General features: G+C 40.6%; 1 protein-coding gene across 1 annotated transcript in view; it reads right to left on the bottom strand.

Annotated features, from left to right (window-relative positions):
* ptprda (protein tyrosine phosphatase receptor type Da) overlaps window positions 1-17,956 on the bottom strand; it is a 418,772-nt gene that overhangs the window by 159,589 nt on the left and 241,227 nt on the right. Inside the window, exon 9 of the mRNA XM_085349629.1 lies at window positions 7,228-7,265. The gene's annotated coding sequence lies outside the window, so the exon portion shown is untranslated. The remainder of the gene's footprint in view (window positions 1-7,227; window positions 7,266-17,956) is intronic.

Genomic DNA, 17,956 nt, shown 5'->3' with positions numbered 1-17,956 from the left:
ACTAACACAAAGAGGGAGCAAGAAGCATAATTTGTCATTTGCCATAGACACCCGAATAAAAAGGCATATTTTGGTTTGCCATGTTTGTTTTTTTTTTTGCTAAATAGTGAATTTAAAATGTACTTCTAAATGTTTCTTTCACCAGACATGTTTTCTTTTTCCTTCCTCTGGAGTGAGCCCAGCCTGGCAGCGTGGAGCTTTATCTCAGTCAGCCATATTTGTTAGTTTGAAAGCATTCCTAATTTACCCCGAATACAGAGAAAATTAGTCCTACTTAAGATAGTCGGCAACAAGAAAGCTTTGTGCAAACACTGGACTTTGATGTGTATCTGTAGTCTGAATAAGCCACAAGCCTGCCTTGTGATGATGGTTAATGGAAAAGTATAAAGGTCTAGAGTAATACCAATGCAATCTTTTTTTTTTTTTTACATGACATTTGTGCTAAACAATAATATCAGTATAGCTACGCATGAATTCCAGGTGCTTTAAACCCAGATTTGTTCAATAAGAATACACACGTGCTGCAATGCACCAAAACTAATTCGTTTAAGTGCATTTACTTCTTCATCACCTAACACAGTTATCCGAGTAATTCATTTCAGTTAACCAGAGCAGAGAGTAAAAATCTGTATGTTCTCTCACCTTGGAAGTTTAAGGTTCACCTCGAGGGACGCTGCTTTTTTCCCCTCTCTTTCCGTCTGTAAAGCTAATATAGCGTGATGAAGGAACAGAAGCACGTGGATTGTAATTTTGCATAGGTGCCATGTGTTACAGCTTCAGGAGCATTCCTTAAAATGGCTCTGGGCATGCACCTGCACCCCATGTTCCACATTTATAAATCTACATCTTAAAATGACTTGTAGGTTTAAAGCAACAATCCCACACTAACTACACAAAGTGCAAAGTGAATTTTTGCAACAGGAAAAAAACAAAAACAAACCCAAACCCATTATGGAACTGTGTAATCTTCACTTCCTGAAAATGTGTCTAATCATCAATTTGCGAACAGTGTCCTTAACTGCTGCCAACATCATATGGGGGAAAGTGGGGTCAGGAATTAATGGTGGGAAAAAAAGAGCCAAAGAGGGAGCACACAGAGCAGAGCAGTTACAGATGAGTGCAGGTATGAAGACAGCTGTGGCAGGGGAAAGAGGCTACACAGAGAGTGGACTGGATGTATGGGGAAAATTGGATAGGGAAACAACAGAGGGAGGGGAGAGGCAGGCGAGAAGAGATAGGAAGGGTAGAGTGGCAGGAGAATGAAACAGGGCAGAAAGAAGGGAAATGAAGGAGGGGGATGAAGGAGAAAGGGAAAATTGGAGAAAAGGCAATGGAAGGGAGTGAAGGAAAAGCTTTTCCTCCCAGCCGTATACTGTATCCTCAAAGCAGCTTTCATCCACCCCTCACATCATCAGCCTAGGTTGAGAAACCACTCTGCAAACTCCACGCATAGACACATGCCCAAAAAAAATGGCCTTTGACTGTAATCACCAGTCTACCTTTTGGCATCATGCAATATCATTTTTTTATGCATTTCATTGCTACTGGGATCTACTTAAAAAGGAAAATGAAAAGCCCCAAAAGGTTTCCTCTAATTATAGACAAAGTGAGCTTCATGAGCCAGCTGAATACTGAAGCCTTTCTAGCTTGTAGGACTTGGCTAGAATTGAATGATTTGTTTTTCTTTTGTTCAGCTGGAAATCAAAGGGGCACTTGCACAGGTATATTAGTACAGACAGGCGCAGACACAAGAAAGACAAACATGAGCATATATTAGCAAATGTTCATACAGATAAATTCTATTTTCTGAACTGACAACACAATACACTCGCCAGCCACAATATTAGACCGCCCTAGTGCTGGTTTTGCTTTCAAAGCTCGTTTAATTATTTGGGAGACAGATTCAACAAGGTGCTGGAAACATTCCTCAGAGATTTTTTGGTCCATATTAACATGATAGCATCACACATTTGCTGCAGATTTATTGGCCGTATATCCATGATGTGAATCTCCTGTGCCACTACATCCCAAAATGCTCTATTTGGATTGAGATCTTGTGACTGCGGAGGCCGTTTGAGAACAGTCGCTGTCATGTTCAAGAAACCACTTTGAGATTATTAGAGCTTTGTGAAATGGCACATTGTCCAGCTGGAAGTAGCCATCACAAGATAGGTACACTGTGATCATAAAGGCAAGAACAAGGTCAGCAACGATAATCAGGTCGGCTGTAGAATTTAAACACTGCTCAAGTGGTACTAAAAAGGGGGCCAAAGTGTGCCAAGCAAATATCCCCAACATCATTACACCACCACCACCAGCCTGAACTGTTGCCACAAGGCAAGATGGATCCAAGCTTTCACGTTGTTTACATCAAATTCTGATCCTACCATCCAACTGTTGTAGCAGAAACTCTGGAAAAACGTTGCCTGATCTGAGGAGTCAATCTTTTATTGTCCAGTTAAGGTAAGCCTGTGCAAATTTGATCCTCAGCTCCTTATCTTAGATGACATGAGTGGCTACCTGGTGTGGTCTTCTGTGATGGCAGATTCAACACCAAGTTGGCTTTATTGCCGAACAGCAAAACTCTTATTACTCACTCCAGACAACAACTCTGTAGCGCCCCACCTTCAGGAACTATTTCCTGTTTTAGCCCTTTCAACATAAGAGTATGTTGCTCTATAGGATTCCATCACAAGATGCTCTTCTGCATACCGTGGTTGCAACACGTATTTATTTCTACATCATCATCAAGACACTTTTTTAAAACCCTAGAGATGTTTGTGAAACACTCAGACTACCCCATCTGGCACCAACATCCATGGCACATTCAAAGTCACTTAAATCACCTTACATCTCTCATTCTCATGCTCAGTTTGAACTTCAGCAGGTTATCTAGACCAGGGGTGTCCAACTCCAGGCCTCAACGGCCAATGTCCTTTTAGATCGCACCCTGGGTCAACACACCTGAATCAAATGATTAATTTATTACCAGGCCTCTGGAGAACTTCAAGACATGTTGAGGAGATCATTTAGCCATTTAAATCAGCTGTGTTGGATCAAAAACACATCTATACCCTGCAGGACACCGGTCCTTGAGGCCTCGAGTTGGACACCCCTGATCTAAACCATGGCCACATGTCTAAATACACTGAGTTGCTAACATGTGACTGTTTGATTAGATATTTGCACTGACAAGCTGTTGAACAGGTGTACCTAAAAATGTGGCCAGGACTTATATAAGGCAAAACAAACCTTTACTAGATACATTAAGCATGCTCATGCACTGTGATGCCTGTGTAAAGGCACACAACCTGAATAAACGCTCGGAGCAGAGAGGAGACAAAGGAATTAAAGCGAGGCTGACTAACAGAGTATGACATGTCCAAAGCCTATCACTAATTATGCCCCCACTGCTACAAACTGCTCCCTTACTATGATCCAGTGAAACACGACACAGCAACAAAGGGCTCCAGTAATTACTGCTAAAGTATCCTATAAGTGAAGTGTGTGCTTTTTTCCCTGCATGTTATAAAAGAGTTTGAGATCCTAGTGGCATTAAGTTTCAAACTTTAAGATTTAAACTAAGGCTGATTTCAGTATTGTTTTTTTTGTTTATTAACTATTGTAAGTATGGATGCATATTAAATGTAGAGTTTGTGTAATATAGTGGGAAAAATCCCTTTAAACATTATTTGATTGAGATAAATAAAAATACAGTACTTTCTGACAATGCTTGATTACTTCATTACTGTGTATTGTTACAGAGAAAATAAAAAATGATCTCATCTTACTGTTTATCCTCAAGGATGGAAAACTCTTGTATTAAACTGCATTAGGTCATCTTAATGGCTCGCAGACCTACAGTGCATTTCCCTGTTTGGGCTAGATGCTTTGATTACGTTCAGCCTAATCAGTTCAAACTTTTATGGATGCTGTATTTGCTTGCAGGTAATTCATGTTAACATCGTGTTTAACCTCTATCTGGTAATTTCACCAGTGGCAATTGAGAGCAATCTCTATCTAAAAATATTTTTACCTCGGCACACTGGACAGATCTGTGGAGTCTCCGATCTTTGTTCCAACCCGACTTTGTGATTTAAGCTTGAAACATAACCTTTCACACTGCGAGTCACAATAATGCTTGCTGCCTGGATAAGTAGTGCTTGAATAAGATGAATCACCCCTCAAACTTTGCTTCCAAAGGGCCAGACTTTCTCGTTCTAGTTATCCAGGCTTTCTGAAGGTAAGTATTTTTGCGCCAACAACTCAATTTGCAAAGAGCTATTAACTGAAAATTTGGGCTATCTCGACATGGTGTATGTTGTGTCTTTTGAGGAAACTGGAAACTGTCCGATCAGTCGTGGATTGGCCTCCTCTAAGTCCAGACCTCAACAGTGTGGGATCATCTTCAAGTCAAGTCAAAGTTTATTTCTATAGCACATTTAAAAGACTGGCGTACATCAAAGTGCTTCACAATAAAACCGCAATGCGGTATAATAATAGTACAATTATAATTAAAATTACATTTACATGGTGTAGTGTAGGCCGAATGAAAGTCAAACTAATTTGCTTCAAAAGCTAAGTTGAACAGGTATTTTTTAAGTGTGATTTGAAAGACTGAATTGATTCCGATGTCGACTGGGAGATTATTCCAGAGTGGAAGCAATGGCCAAAGCACGGTCACCTCTGGTTTTTAAACCAGACCTTCGTTGGATTAGGAGCAGTTGGCTGGAGGATCTCAGTGCTATCGTTGGGTTGCACAGATCAAGGAGATCAGTTAAGTAGCTAGGGGCCAGATTACTTAGAATTTTAAAAGTGAGCAGAAGGATTTTGAAATCAATGCGATATTTGACAGGAAGCTAGTGTAAGTTAGTGGGGACAGGGGTGATGTGCTTATGCCTTCTGGTGCCAGTTAAGAGACGTGCTGCTGCATTTTGGACTAATTGCAGAGACAGTTGCAATAGTCCAGTCTAGAAGTGATGAAGGCACGGATACGTTTTTCGAGTTCTTATGTGGCAAATAGGCTTAAATAGGGCTTAGCAGAAAACAGAAAAGGCAGACAGCATCCAAAGAAGAGCTTTGAAAGTCTTTCAAGAAGCCCGGAGAACTATTCCTGAAGGCTACCAAAGGATATTAGAAGAAAGCTTGAGTAAGAGAGGTGGTCAAACCAAATAGTGACTTTCAAGCTCGTTAGAATAGCACAAACTCTGCTTTTGCCTTATATACTGTATTACCATTTCACCAATTGCACCTATTTCTCATTTTGATAGCCGAATAAAAAGAAATGAGGGGTGGCTCAAGACTTGTGCACAGTACTGCATGTATTTTCCATACTGTATTTTAGTGGAACATATCTATTCATCGTGCCTTTCATGGATGAAGAGGTTGTTTAACGTAGGGCTGGGCGATATGACCCAAAATTCATATCTCGATATTTTTTAGCTGGATGGCGATATAAGATATATATCTCGATATATTTTTTTTAAAGCCATAAAGTAAGAACAAAAAGAGAGTTCTTAGTCAAAGCTGTGTCCCAGATGTCACACAGGCACTTTTATTAACATAGAGCAGATGTACATAAAATTTACTCAAAAATAAATTATGAGCATTTATTAAATAATAATGCTCCATAAATAAAAGAAAACAATGTTGTTTTTGTGCATAACAAAAAGCTCACAAATGTGCAGTCAAAATGTAAACTAAAAGACGAGCACTATAACAAGGACAGATTTCACAGCTGCTCTGTTCCCAACTTGTACTGAGTGACTGACAGCCTGGAGTTTGAAATCCGCTTTGCAACCACGTCTCATAACAGGTGCCATTTATGGTCCTTATACACAGTAGGGTAATATTACGTTGAAGCACAGTACGTATCACTCCGCGAGGCTCAGCCGTAATCCTCCGACAATCCATCAAGCGCTGCAGCTCCGTAGCTTACCAAAGTCGTACTAAAACATTTTTTGACAGATTGCTGAGCGCCGTGTTCCACATAAAATCGGTGTGCGGCCATCAAGCACAACCAGAATTCATACATAAGGCGCGCTGTCAACTTTTGAGAAAATGAAAGGATTTTAGTCCGTGCAGCACCTCTGGGCTGCATGGCGTTAGCGTGGTTAGCTCGTTAGCGTGGTTAGCTAGCTAACACGTTGACGCCGTCCAGCCCCACGCACGGGGCGATGCGCAGTAACTCGTTAACGGATTTGCCGTGTCCATCTTGTCGCTTCCTGCAGGTGAAGCGATGGGGGAGGAGGGGGAGTTGTGTTCAGTGAAGGAGAGGCGAGGCCGAGTAACGTTGCGTAAAGACGAAAGTGGACGAAAGAGAGGCAAACTTGCGGCTCCGCAAGTATAATTATAACGTAACATAGACTATATCGATATAAAGGATATTGTCACATCTTATATCTCGTATAAAAATATATCGATATTTTTTAAAAACTCGATATATCGCCCAGCTCTAGTTTAACGATTGTGCCACTCTTCTTGCAGCCACCCAAAAATCCTTCATTTAATGAAATCTTCGGCATTCTCTCATCAAGCAGCAGAATGTAATACATCATTCTCCGAGTCTTTCCCATCTATTGAACTAACCAAGCCCTAGAATCTCATCCGGGCGAGCCAGAGCAAATGAATAGAGCATTTCAATTAGGAAATATTCGCTCCTTCTTTTTAATGCAGCGCAGCTATGTGGTTGAGGTTAATAAGAGAAGTGTATTTTTACCTGTGCACAGTGCACTCACTGAGTCTTGTCAACATATCAAAGCATGCACACAATGCAAAGACAAGCACTTCTAGTTCTTTTTGCAAACAAAACAGAAAATGCCCACATAGATTTGTCATTATCGAACGACCCACATGCCCACTTAGATTTCTGCCACTCCACATGTCTTCCCACAATGCAATATTGCACGGGTAGCAGAGAAGACGGGCGAGGCGTGCCATTTATCTCTGCCAGACGTGGTTAAAAACAAGTTTTTAATGTTTTTTTGTTGGCTGGGCAGGATTTGCGATTGCATAAGCGGCACCCTGATTTTTCAAACCACGCTAATTAAACAGCGGGGAGAAAAGAGCGAGAGGCCTTTTGCTCTCTAACCTCTGTGCTTCCACTGAAACCAACGTTAGCACAGTTCTAGGAATGAGCAGAGAAGGAAACTGAATTTAAAATGAAATGAGCCTATTTTTGTTATTTATTCAATGAGTCTTGCATGTGAATGGACTTTAGCAGCTTACCTTTCAGCACTCAAGCAAACTTCCAAAGAGTTCAAGAGCTGCAGGACAACAACACAACAAGGAAAAGCATGTTAGATTACGGTATGTTCATGTCATCATGAAAGCAATTATGATAAAAAACAAAGGTTAATGTCATTTTGGGAGAAGTTTCAAGAAAGGGAACTGGTGAAGACAGCAGGTCTTGTTGTCGGGGAAATAATTTTAATCAGAGCTACGGCAACGCAATGATGTGCAGCCTTGAGCTGAACTAATTCAGTCCTGCCATTGCTTTTATAGTGTAAAGGGCAAACATTTATTACACACTGATTACATTTGGCAGGCATATGTGTCTGACACTTAAACCCTTGTAATTTTCCACGCCGTTACAAAAACCCCTTCTTCACCGCCGATATTCAATCACGGCGTGAATGCGGTATATTTCCCATGGAGCCACCAAAAAAAAAAGAGTCACGAGGACAAGAGAAGAGGAAGGAGAGTGAGGAGGGGTGCTGAGCAGCTTTTTAGTTTAGTACTAATTAAATGTGGGAGGTGCTCAAAAGGTCAGGGATCGACCAAAGAAAGAAAAATAACACTTAAAAAAAAAAAAGAAATTGGGATGTGTCATGGCTGACGGTGTGCACGAGGCGCTCAAGGTCTTGTAGATTATTACCAAGCTCACTTTCAAAAAGAGGGAACTGGGGGAGATGGGAGAGAAAATTAGTGGTGTGACTGATAAACAGCATATCTCCATGCTCTGTTCCCCCTTCCACCCCTCCTCTCTTTTTTTTTCCAGCTGAGAGATAAAATTCCAGCTTGGCAATGGTTGCCAGCACAATTGATTCTGGCAAAGGGATACGACTGCAGAGCATGAGGGCTAAGTGTTTGAATAGCTGCTGTCAAAATGCTGAGGGGGAATTTATTTCTAGTTTATATGCGAGCTATATCATGGAGTTACTGAGACTAAATGGCTACAGTTTGATGTACAGCACGCTGCCATTTCTCTGGTGTGTAATCATGGCGCTGTGCTCGGGCTTATGGGTGCCGTGCCTGGATTCAGTGAATGGACTGAAAGCAGGCAGTCGTTTTCTGGGACATGACAAATCCTTTACATTTCCAAACACAAAATCATCTGCAAACCATTGTTGTAATTACTATGAACTTAATACTGAGCTACATGTGTAAAAGCTGACATCCCTAAAAAAGCCCGCCAACTATTTCATGTTAATCTCTCTTCAACATGGCTCTCAGCATCAGTCATATCTTTCAGTAGGGGGGAAAAAAATCTGTTGCAAGCATAATTTGGGGTGAAGCAAACGATGCACGAGCAAATCAAAACAGAGTTAGGACAGGGAAAAATCTGTAGTCCCATTGTGTCTGATCCATCCCTCACCTAAAAATGTTTCCTGACCCGTGGGGGATACAGAAAATGATTAATAGGTACACTCCAGCAATCAGCAGGCAATAAGAGAGCCACCTGTCAGAGGTTCTGCTGCCCTTTTTAGATTTATGGCTAATAACGGTCCACGAATGCAGCCACTCAGGTAGCCTCCTATCAGAGCCTTATAGAAGGAAATGTATGGGTTTGCAGAACATTGTGAGAGTGTGAGGAAATACGTGAAATAAATCAGAACTGGAATGCGTTTAGCATATGGAAAACTGGGAATGATGAAGGATGCAAAGTTCCCTCATTAAAACAGAGGCCAGTTAGTGCAGAGTCTGTTTGAAGAGAGTGTAATCAAGGTTATCTTCTTACAACTCCAATTTACAGATGTCCATTGAATGCGTCAATGAGAGGATAGTTGTAAAGATGCACTGACTGAAGTGTGCTCTGCATTTTGGAGAACTGCAAATCCAAAATATATCTTTGATATATAAGTGAGATCCACTTTGAGTTCTAGAGTACTAAAGTGATTAAATTTTGTCAAAATAAGAACCTTTTGACAGCGCGAAATTGTTTTACAGTGAAGTGTAAAATTCTTGAGCCACACCCATTTTTTTATAGTGTGCTAGGAAAACAGAAGTCAGATGCAAGAACTGATTGACAAATATGCAAACATACATATATAATAGAGTATATAAGGCAAAAACACTGTCCCATTTTAACAAGCTTGGAAGTCAATATTTGGAGTTATTTAAGAAGTCTGAACTCACTTAGGTAAGCTTATCTGCTTTAGAGTCACTTTGTTGGTGCAAAAATACAATCGTGTCTGTCAAACAGAGTTATCTTTGGCATTGTTCATACATTTAACTAAAGAAACTGGATCAAATGATGTATTTCTGGAGCAGGTTGCTTGTGCACACTATTATATATCACTTTAAAATCCTTTTTGAAGGTGTAAGTCTGACTTTTGGGGTTAAAGGTACAATAAGGGTTACATTGCAGAAAATACAGAATATTTACTTCAAGTTTTCGTTGTCTGTTGTGATATAAAATATAAGAAGCCCTTATCGAAATTACATTAACTCTGCACTGCACTTGCTTAAGTCCAGCTATACTTCTGCAAAGGTTAAGCAGTATTTAAATACACACTGATAGAGAGAGCTGACAGCCATAAAGAGGTTTTGGGAATTACTAACAAAACTAATAGTCTTTGCAAAGGTAGATATTACTGCTCGTCATTCTACAATAGACCTTAAGAAGTATATGTGGGAGAACTATTTAGTTAGTATTTAGTATTTAAATAGCTTCCTTCTTGTTGTGCACTCAGTACAATTCTTAAACACTCCACAGAGGTCTCTAAAGCATCTAAGCTGTCTAATACCGGTTGTATTTATTTAGCTGCTGTATGGCAGCACTTTGACAGATTCTCGATGATGTCTTAAATATCCCCTAATAGTGAAACTAGGGGAGACAGACATGATGACCTTCTTAAAACACCATCTGTTGCACAGCACAGCCACAGCAAGGCGAGATTAGCCAGTGAGATTGAAAGACTCCCATTACATGACACCTGCTCTCCCACTGCACTGTAAATGGCAAAAGACAGTGCTTTCACTTCACTTCATTTCAGATACCATTGTGTGTTCACAATGATTTCATTCTGAAGCCAGTGGAAACATGTCGAAGCTTTTGTAATTAATGGAATTGTAAGACTTGATGGGCACAAAAGCTAATGCGAGCCGCTCTGAAAAGGAAAATGAGAGCACTGTCCTTTGACATTTTCCATTTGTATCTCTGGCAAGTGATTAAGCTCTGAAAGAAAGTGATATTATCCTGCTGTGTGTAAACAGCCTGGGAATATTACACTTGATGAACAGAGATGATGTGCAGCCTACCTAAATTACCTTAGTGCTCCATTTATTCCAGCAACATCACCTCACACCATTATTTCACGGCCTTTGGTTTATACTGCCATTTTTTTTTGCCCAGGATTTGAGATCTTTTTTCTTTTTTGTGTAAATCTCAGTGTCAGGGTCACTATCCTCTGAGCTCCACACTCCCTCTACCCTCTTCTCCCTGACCCCCACCTCCCTTTCCTTGGAAATTCTCCGTCCATTGCCCTCCTGACAGCCACCCATCAACCCGGGTGCAATTTAAAAAGCCCTTCAACAGCTGCCATTCCAAAGGAGCGGCTATCAGTCCAGCTGCCAAAGCCCAGACAGGGACTCGGCATCAGCGAGCAACTTTGAACGTCAGGTCGGTATCCCCCCACCCGCCAATTCCAAATGGACTGAAGGTGAAAGACTCTATTTCTCAAAGATTGCTTCAGCGGAAGACAGACGGACTTCCTGACATGGCACAGCAAACATCAGGCATGCATAGCGTTTTTGTGTGGAGACAAATAGGTTGACGTCATTTAGGCTGATGTGTACGATTTTGAAATATCAGCATAAAATAGTCAGTGAGTTACGTTTGGAAACATTATGATACTTTGAGAAAAAAATCCTCTTGGGAGAATTCCATGAAGGGGGATGTTTATGTTTCCATAGATATATCACTTTCCTCAATGTCAGGCTCAAGCAGTTTGTGTGTGTGTTTGTGCCTGCCTGCCTTCCTGCATCCTGCATGCAAACACCGCATACGTAGCTTGTCTAAATGTGCATGTTGCCGGAAACTATCAAGCGAAAACATCTCAGGCAAGAGGCTGGGCAGCCTGCTGTTGTGCACTTCTCTCCACCATATGTCTTTGTCAGAAATATTTGCTGTGCACCGAATGAGGGATGAAATCAATCCAAACGCTATTTTTTCCCCAGTTGCGCCTTCTTGAAGGTGGCAAAAATTGTACTGATACTTGCCAGATAAGCCAAAATTGTCAAATGTAACAACTGGCCGCCGGTGACACTCACAAACAGACCATCTGGTCTCGGGTGTCCAATAGTCGTTTAGGGGAAAAAAATGGAATGGCTGAATCCTTTTTTTTCTATCACAATTAGCAACTGGGAGGAACGGATGGGAAAATGACTCTGCTGCTGTTATGGACCACTCAAAGATGAATGCTATGTGCCAGTTGGGAAATATGTTAAGGTGCTCCATAGGCACAAGTGGAGTGAAAAATGTCTCTTAGAATTACTGAACAGATGCACTCGCTGGCCTTCATTTTCCTAACTCGCACCCACTCAGCTGGACTTCTGCTCGGCTCTACGCTGCCTGAAGATAAAATCAACGGCGCAGCAAGATTGTGTCAGACACAAATATGGTCAAAGTGAAAACTTTTAAAATGTATTTTTAAGGTGAGTTTTTTTTAATGGGTTAATGTGCACAATCCTGAGCCACCAAGAGTGTTTTCTTGGACGCTGGTATGTAGTAAATGGACTGGTTCTTATATAGGGCACTTTTCTACTCAAGTACTCAAAGCGTTTCATTCAAAATACCGGATTTCCCATTTACCAAAACATTTTCTTCTATTTCTGACCGCTTTCCGTCTAACATTCACATTCAGATAAATGTTAGAAGCATTGGAGATCAATATCTTTCCCAACGACACTTTTGCATGCAGGCTGGAGCAGTCAGGGATCAAACCATCAACCTTCTGATTAGCAGATGACCTGGTCTACCTACTGAGCAACAACCACCTTTTGATCAGCTGCTTTTCCACAAAGTTTTCGCCAAGTTATTGTAATTGATAAGTGTAAGAGAAATGTCTCAATTATTCATTTATTTATTTGATGCCAAGCCAGTTAACACTGACCTATGAATCATTCAAGCTTAAAGTACTTAACTCAAGGGCTGGACCGGTCTTTTTATACGCATAATGCCCAACTTAGCAAAGAACCAATTTCAGATGGTATCATTAGGAAAACATCTCTTCTTTTTAGGCTGAATCAAAATGGCAAGACTTTTGCACAGTATCGTGTCGCATATCTGCTTTCCATTTCAATAATGGTCTTATACAAATATCTAGCTGGTGCTGATGCTGAATCCATTTTGCATTTTAGCTGAAACACATAAGTCCTGTATGTAGCTGGAGGAGCGAAGTTATTTCCAATCACTGTTTCTGGACCAGCTTCAACCATTGTGTTGGGGACTCTTGCTGTCCGCCAAAGCTTTTAGTTCATTGTGTAGCAGCATCACTTTTGCCCATAGCCACGAGACTGCATGAACAAAAGCGCCAGTTGGCTGGGTCACACTGCGATGCACCTGGGGGATGTATGCATGTTTTGCATGGACTGTGGAGGGTAATCGCTGGGTCCATTAACATGAGAGGGAGCTGCAGCTTCCAAGCTGGAAAAAAAAAATGCCCCAAGCGAGCTGACATTATGAGGAGGCATCTTCCCCCGATCCCTTTCACTGCAAAGAAAGTTAATGGAGTTGAAGTGGGTCGTCTAGAGTTAAATTGAATCTCCTGCCAATGCAAAGGCTTTGATGTGGCAAAGATTAAGGAGTTGTTGTAATTTTGAGTTCAAACCCGGAGTACCAGCATCCACTGAGAGCAACCTATTTAAACCTTTCTTAGTCTATCAAGGGCTGGTAAAATACAGCTACTCTTCAGCATATATTAATGTAGAGGATACACGTTGCATATTCATGTTGTACACAGACTGTGGCAATATTGAGCTATTAATCTATAGATGTTAAACAGGACAAGCACAAACACACTAACTGATGCTACAGTGAAGCTGAGTGAAACTTCCACATGAAAAGCAAGATTTTAGTTAAAAGCAACACAAGTGACAGGTTTTTAGTGAAAGTTTGTACATCCAGTACGTAGGTTTGCTTTCCTTTTTGATGAATGGTTTTGAGTGCAAAGAAGGTCGTGTGTCTTTTTTTGTCAGTGTTCTGCTTCTCTGTAGCCAACAAGTGTAGAAAAAAAGTCACGGGTTTGTGGTTCTATACATCAGTTAATGGCAGAAGTGTCCTTCCCATGCCCTTCTGTAATAGCCAAGCATCATTAGCGAGGGGGTCAAGAGGGGGGGCAGCCATCCATATGTTTCAATAATTACCCTGCTCTTCTGTCAAAGCGCACACTGTGCTTACGTCAGTGTTAGAGACAAAATCAAATTGGAGAAAAAAATATTTTGTTTTATTTTTTTTTAGCTGTAAGAAGATTTAAGTTGGAGGTGAAAGGTGAAGATGCTACATTTTTGTCACGTGGGACAGGCAGCCGGTCACGCCTCAGCCTCGGTTCCAGCAGCAGCAGTTTCAGCACTGTGAGTGACACATTATTTCTCTGTAACCTCCACCCCTCCCACCCTAACGCTCCCCAGATCATAACCCCACCCCAATCTATTTTCTGCCTGGCTAGTCTTATGAAACTGCATATATTCTGTCAGATTACTCCCATCAAATTCCCATACTGTTTAGTTCTCGGCTGTTTGAGGAGCAGATTTGGATGTTAGGGCCAAAACAACGCAGGATATGTGAGCTGATCAGAGACATGCTACACCCTTGAGATTTCGAAGGGGACCTTTGTTTTTAAAATATTAAATGCATGGTTTTCTGATCCTGTGATGTGGCGAATATATTTGGAATAGTGCTTAAAGCCTCAGTGGCACATTATTATGTCTGAATCATATTAGAATTGTAATGCACACTTTATTTTTATGCAGTATTAGTTTACAGTACGTAGTAACACTATAGTAAGAGTGACAAATATGTACGTGCAAGTTCAACTAAATCTTTCTTAAAACTCTCCTCATTCATATTTGCAGTTTCTTTGAAAATGCATTTTATTTTGAAAGGTAAACGATCAATGTCAGTAAAACCAATGAGCAAATTAAAATGACCTTTAGTTTCATAATTTGCTTGACTGGACTAATTACTTGTAATGTCCATTAATATGATCTCATTATGATTTTTTTCCTTCTAATAAGCATCCTATATAAGAAAAAGAAGTGCATTGAGTATAACCAAATGCACAAAAGATCACTGCAAAAATTTCATTTGCCGGGAAATTACCTTAATGTCTGTATTCTGAGCCTGAGCTGGTGTTACGCATAAAAATGGCTGCATAAGAGATAATCGCTAATAAAAATGCACATGAATGGAAGGGTGTACCGGGGCAGAACTAACGGGGTAAAACTAGTTTTATCTGCAAGAAATCACCTTGCGTGAGGCCCCTGCTGCAACTGAGCCAGATGGATGGGAAAAAAATATGAAAAACTTTAAATGAGTTATTTGTTTTAAATATAAATAATATGGTCCCAAAATGTTGTAAGGAAACACAGGGTATGCCCTAAACTGGCTGCCAGGCTATTGCGGGGGTAACACAGAGGCACAGACTGTCACGGCCGGGATGGCTAATGTGTCTGAGGTGTGGACTCAAAAGCAGACACAGGAGAGAGAAAACTAAGGTGTAATAAAAAGCAAGCCATTTATTAGGCTGATAGCAAAAACAAGGCAAGGCGAACTGGGGACAAACGAAAACATTAAAACTAAGACATGAACATGGCCTGAACAAGAACATGAAAACCATGACGTGAGACAATCAGAAGCATAAAATTTGTGACACGAAGAGCCGAGAATCACAGAACAGGTAGCAAAACAAACAAACGACCCAACACTAAACAAAGGGAGACAGAGGACTTAAATACACAGAAGAGTAATGAGGGAAGTGGAAACACCTGGGAAACACAACTGACACAAATAAACCTGACACCATGGAGGAAGCGAAACTAAACACACTGAACATGGAAACACAAGACTTTCAAAATAAAACAGGACACATGGAGAGAGAGAGGCATGACAACAAAAGGACGTGGAACACGCAGACATGAAATACACAAAAGATTTGGGGGAATGGAAAGGAACACAAGGAGAGGAACATTGGAACAGATAAGGGGGACAAGGCACGGGCATAACTAAAAGTATACACATAGGACAAGACAGACTTAGACAGGAAAATGACACATAAACAAGGCAGCATGGAAGATAATATTAACTAGACTAAACCCTAACTAAATATTAACACCAGAACTGAACATTATCCACAATGCATAAGTAATCAAAATGACCACTGCAACACCATGCTACCCTAAGAGGAATGCCAATAATATTATAGTAGGATAAGCTACTTTGGATTAACTTGATCCAAATATATTCCTTAACTGTGATGTCACATAACTTGAAAAGCTGCTGTAGCTCTAAACAAAAAAAGAAAAAAGGGGGGGCACAGACCTTTTGCGCTATTGCATTTTTGAAATCTTACACTAAAATAAGCCTCACTGTCCAGTAATGCTGATAACTCTGGACCTTTAAAAAAAACCCAGTGGAGCATAAAAGTGAAAATGGCAAATGCATCTGCTCACCAAGTCAGCATTCTTCCCATTGTCTATGGATTAGCTACAGTGCTTGAAGCCGCGTGACTCCACTGCCCTTTGCTACTGCAGCGTCATGTGACTGGCTTTAACGCAGTGGTGTTAAAACCAACTGCATCAGCTTAATGGCCATTCAATAATGTGAATTTGAATGAGACTTCCTTCTGCAGTGATTAATGCCGATTAATGCATTTGCTAGCGTGGCGCCGATTGACCATTAAAAAATTTATTGATGTGTTTTGATTTAGGCTTCACCGGGTATCAAAAGGAAGCAAAAGATAAGAAGTTTTGATCATGCAGAGAATCGAATTTTTTTTATTGTTAGCGTGCCTCGCTGCTGATTAAGTGAAGGGAATTAAATCAATTACTCTGGAATTCAAAGTGCTGTATCGCTCAGATCTTTTTAATATTGTTATCCCGTTACTCATCTGCCCTGTCAAAAGTTAAAACCGTGTTTAAACAGGGACATTTACTCTAAACTCGAGCCAATTAATTTCTGATTCAAGGAGATTTGCCTTGAAGAGTTTGCGAAATGTAATCCTTAAAAGCATTTTTGCATGTCTTTACCAGAATGCGCTGATTTCTTCCTCTCTTAATCTTGCAGTCAGGAATAAAGTCACTAGTTATCATCATCACCATCGTCGTCTTACATTTTGCTGTCACTCCAAAAGGAAAAAAAAAAGTGAAAAAAGATAACTTTAAAACAAGATATAGAATGAATGATGCAGGGTACGTGGAATGCATCTGTTTACCCTACACAACTTGCCTCTTGATGCATTCATTCAATCCCCGTCCCAACTACTCTCCCATGAATGAAAATCTCCTAACAGCACGCCACAAAAGAACTTGCTAAGCCATTTGGATCAAGAATCTCCCCAGGCAAATCAGCAATTAGAGCCTAAGCTGCCTTGTAAAATCAATTAGGAGTTGTAGTGTGTGTTACAGGTACAAGAGTGGCTGGCACCTCTCTAAATGGACCAGGAAGAGAGCTTTAAGTCTGCCATGCAAGCAACTGTAATCTGCACCACTTAGTCACCAAATTTCTATGAAATCCTCCTCTCTTTGTGAGTAATGCTTCGTGCTGTTGTTTTGAGTTGCTAGAAACTTTCAAAAGTTTTGACAGCCGAGTTGTATTTCAGAGATAAGGCATACGGCGCTCAGATAAAAGGCTTTCGTTTTGTCTTTAACATTAAGTGAAGTTGTTCACCGCTGTTATTACAACAGGAACACTAGCTTACGTTTGATTTGTGTCGCATCTTGTGGTTTTCTTGTGTGGAAGTTTGCGTCTGTCTGTGATAACGCTGCCACAAATGCTCTCTGCAGAATTCAACTCAAATTTACTAGGTGTGTTGAGGTGCTTTTATATGCATACTGCTGAGTAACTTTGGATATTTCTTCCTAGGTACCCCTACGTGAGAAGTGCTCTTGAAGAAGTACCTGGTTAAATAAATGTTATATTGACTCACTTCAATATCTTGTGATAAAAAAACAGAATTTGTGCAATTCTAACAGCCTTGAAAGTCAATATTTGGTATGACCACCTTAATTCGCAAACACAGCCTGAACTCTCTTAGACAAGCATTCTTGTAATTTCTTGAAGTAGTCTTCAGGAATAGTTCTCCAGGCTTTCTGAAGGACATTCAACGCTATTCTTTGGATGTTGGCTGCCTTTTCTTCTCTAAAGATGATCCCACACTGCTTCAATAATGTTGAGGTCTGGGCTATGGGGAGGCTAATCGATGACTGAGAAGTGTTTCATTGAGTATTTCTCTATCCAGGTACGTTTTTATTGCATTAGCAGTGTGTCTGGGATCATTGCCATCCGTGCAAATGAAGCTGCTGTCATTCAGACTCTTTCTGGATGCGATTGCATGTTGGATAAAAACCCGATGGTACTTTTTGCATTCACAAATCCATCCATTCTTCATTTGTACTCAACTTCTCCAGTTTCCTCAATGAAAACAGTGCACACCATGTCAGGATATTCCAAGTTTTCAGCTAATAGATCTTTGCAAACAAACTTGTAGATGCAAAAATATATATAATGTATTCCTGT

Source organism: Diplotaxodon limnothrissa, linkage group LG3, assembly GCF_057381915.1.
Source record: "Diplotaxodon limnothrissa isolate DT_005_m linkage group LG3, D_limnothrissa_male_GT1.1, whole genome shotgun sequence".
Taxonomy (NCBI): domain Eukaryota; kingdom Metazoa; phylum Chordata; class Actinopteri; order Cichliformes; family Cichlidae; genus Diplotaxodon; species Diplotaxodon limnothrissa.
Note: the sequence above shows the minus strand (reverse complement) of the source record. Positions and strands in the feature narration are given on the sequence as shown.